Here is a 4,116-nt window from a genome sequence, read left to right as displayed (position 1 = left end):
TACAGACCAATATCACTGATGATTATAGATGCAAAAATCCTCAACAAAATACTAGCAAACAGAATCCAACAGCACATTAAAAGGATCATACACCATGATCAAGTGGGATTTATCCCAGGGATGCAAGGATTCTTCAATATATGTAAATCAATCAATGTGATACACCATATTAACAAACTGAAGAATAAAAACCGTATGATCATCTCAATAGATGCAGAAAAAGCTTGTGACAAAATTAAACACCCATTTATGATAAAAAAAAAGACTCTCCAGAAAGTGGGCATAGAGGGAACCTACCTCAACAAAATAAAGGCCGTATACAACAAACCCACAGCAAACATCAATCCCAATGGTGAAAAACTGAAAACATTGCCTCTAAGATCAGGAACAAGACAAGGATGTCCACTCTCACCACTGTTATTCAACATAGTTTTGGAAGTCCTAGCCATGGCAATCAGAGAAGAAAAAGAAATAAAAGGAATCCAAATTGGAAAAGAAGAAGTAAAACTGTCACTGTTTGCAGATGACATGATACTATACATAGAGAATCCTAAAGATGCCACCAGAAAACTACTAGAGCTAATCAATGAATTTGCTAAAGTTGTAGGATACAAAATTAATCCACAGAAATCTCTTGCATTCCTATACACTAATGATGAAAAATCTGAAAGAGAAATTAAGGAAACACTCCCATTTACCATGGCAGCAAAAAGAATAAAAGACCTAGGAATAAGCCTACCTAGGGAGACAAAAGACGTTTATGTAGAAAACTATAAGACACTGATGAAAGAAATTAAAGATGATAGCAACAGATGGAGGGATATACCATGTTCTTGGATTGCAAGAATCAATAATGTGAAAATGACTCTACTACCTAAAGCAATCTACAGATTCAATGCAATCCCTATCAAATTACCAATGGCATTTTTTTACAGAACTAGAACAAAAACTCTTAAAATTTGTATGGAGACACAAAAGACCCTGAATAGCCAAAGCAATCTTGAGGGGAAAAAACGGAGCTGAGGAATCAGACTCCCTGACTTCAGACTATACCACAAAGCTACAGTCATCAAGACAATATGGTACTGGCACAAAAACAGAAATATAGATCAATGGAACAGGTTAGAAATCCCAGAGATAAACCCATGCACCTGTGGTCAGCTAATCTATGACGAAGGAGGCAAGGATATACAATGGAGAAAAGACAGTCTCTTCAGTAAGTGGTGCTGGGAAAACTGGACAGCTACATGTAAAAGAATGAAATTAGAACACTCCCTAACCCCATACACAAAAATATACTCAAAATGGATTAAAGACCTAAATGTAAGACCAGGCACTGTAAAACTCTTAGAGGAAAACATAGGAAGAACAATCTTTGACATAAATCACAGCAAGATCTTTTTTGACCCACCTCCTAGAGTAATGGAAATAAAACCAAAAATAAACTAATGGGACCTAATGAAACTTCAAAGCTTTTGCACTGCAAAGGAAACCATAAACAAGATGAAAAGAAACCCTCAGAATGGGAGAAAATATATGCAAACGAATTGATCCAGCAATCCCACTACTGGGCATACACCCAGAGAAAACCATGATTCAAAAAGACATATGAGGGCTTCCCTGGTGGTGCAGTGGTTGAGAGTCCACCTGCCGATGCAGGGGACACAGGTTCGTGCCCCGGTCCGGGAAGATCCCACATGCCGCGGAGTGGCTGCACCCGTGAACCATGGCCACTGAGCCTGCGCGTCCAGAGCCTGTGCTCCGCAACGGAAGAGGCCACAACAGGGAGAGGCCCGTGTACCGCAACAAACAAACAAACAAACAAACAAAAAAGACACATGCACCCCAGTGTTCATTGCAGCACTATCTACAATAGCCAGCTCATGAAAGCCACCTACATGCCCATCGACAGATGAATGGGTAAAGAAGTTGTGGTACATATATACAATGGAATATTACTCAGCCACTAAAAGGAACGAAATTGGGTCATTTGTAGAGACGTGGATGGATCTAGAGACTCATACAGAGTGAAGTAAGTCAGAAAGAGAAAAACAAATATTGTATATTAACGCATATATGTGGAACCTAGAAAAATGGTACAGATGAACTGGTTTGCAGGGCAGAAATTGAGACACAGATGTAGAGAACAAATGTATGGACACCAAGGGGGAAAAGCGGTGGGGGCGTGGGGGTGGGGTGTGATGAATTGGGCGATTGGGATTGACAGGTATACACTGATGTGTATAAAATTAGAGGCCCGTGTACCGCAACAAACAAACAAACAAACAAACAAAAAAGACACATGCACCCCAGTGTTCATTGCAGCACTATCTACAATAGCCAGCTCATGAAAGCCACCTACATGCCCATCGACAGATGAATGGGTAAAGAAGTTGTGGTACATATATACAATGGAATATTACTCAGCCATAAAAAGGAACGTGGGGTGTGATGAATTGGGCGATTGGGATAGACAGGTATACACTGATGTGTATAAAATTGATGACTAATAAGGACCTGCTGTATGAAATAAATAAATAAATAAAATTTAAAAAATAAAAATTGAGTTGTTTATGGCTTCTTAGTATTTAATTATGAGTTCTTTATAATGCTGAATAAAGATTTTTTTTTGCATTTCATTTTATTTTTTTTTTTTTCACACACACTGTATTTTATTTTTACAAGAGATAAATAACCTGACACCAAGCATTGTAAATGGATGACCACAACAAAAGCAACAATGGTTGCAATTACCAAACACGGAACACACTCATACTATGTCATAATGTTGACATTCAGTCCAGTAATCCTCCACTGTAACAGGTCTTTTACTTTGCAGTGAAAATTGATTTGTATATTTTTTTGCTTCTGAGTCCTTGTGGGATTCTTTTTTTTTTATTCAAACAAAGTCACAAAAATTATAATCATCCTCATCAGTTCACTCAGTCCCATGTAATTAATTTTTTAAATCTTGATTTTTTTAGCACTTTTATGAATTCATCAGTTTCCATTAGAGTTCTGAAAATGCTTATTCATTCAGTTCAGCTGTATAGTCAGTTACCAGAAACCTGTACTTGTCGGAGTCTTTTCCATGAATTCCTTGAAGATGAAAACTTTTTATAGGAACATTCTTGCAAAACCATCAGAGTACACCCAGAACTGTCTGTAAATGACAAAAGACTGTTAAGAATGTTTTCTCCCAAAGTGTTTTATGCCTTTTTCTTAGCTGTGTCATTTGAGAACCAGATTTTTAAAATTTTTGTTTAAAAGTGCTGTATGGTTAATTTTATGTGCGAACTTGACTGAGCCATAGGTGCTCAGACATTTAGTCAAACATTATTCTGGGTGTGTCTATGAGGGTATTTCTGAAAGAGATTAATATTTGAATCAGGAGACTGAGTAAATCATATCACCATCCCTAATGTGGGTAAGCCTCATCCAATCAGTTCAAGGTCTGAATAAAACAAAAAGATTATCCTCCCTTGAGTTAGAGGTAACTCTCCTGCTTGACTGCCTTGAGCTAGGACATAGGGTTAAGGTTAGGGTTACAAAACCCAGAACCCCTTGAGGAAGAACCCCAGTGCACTACTGAAAATATATACTGTTAATCTTTCTCCCAGACTTCCCAAAAGGTACCTTCGGCCTTTTACCAGGGTAATTATACATTGAGGAAAGGAAATAATCAGACCTTTCAGGGATTACTGGATACTAGTTCTGAACTGACACTAATTCCAGGAGACCCAAAACATCACTATGGTTCACCAGTCAGAGTACAGGCTAGTGGAAGTCAGGTGGTCAATAGAGTTTTAGCTCCAGTCTATCTCACAGTGAGTCCAGTGGGTCTTTGAACCCATCCCGTGGTTATTTCCCTAGCTTCAGAATGCATAATTGGAATAGACATACTGAGCAGCTGGCAGAATCTCCACATTGGTTCCCTGACCGGTGGAGTGAGGGCTATTATGGTGGGAAAGGCCAAGTAGAAGCCACTAGAACTGCCTATAGACAGTTTTAGAAAAATAGTAAATCAAAATCAATATCACATTCCTGGAGGAATTGCAGAGATTAGTGCCACCATCAAGGACTTGAAAGATGCAGGGGTGATGATTCCCACCACAT

Source organism: Physeter macrocephalus, chromosome 21 (assembly GCF_002837175.3).
Source record: "Physeter macrocephalus isolate SW-GA chromosome 21, ASM283717v5, whole genome shotgun sequence".
Lineage (NCBI taxonomy): Eukaryota > Metazoa > Chordata > Mammalia > Artiodactyla > Physeteridae > Physeter > Physeter macrocephalus.
The sequence above is the reverse complement of the archived record's forward strand: the minus strand, read 5'-3'. Positions refer to the sequence as shown.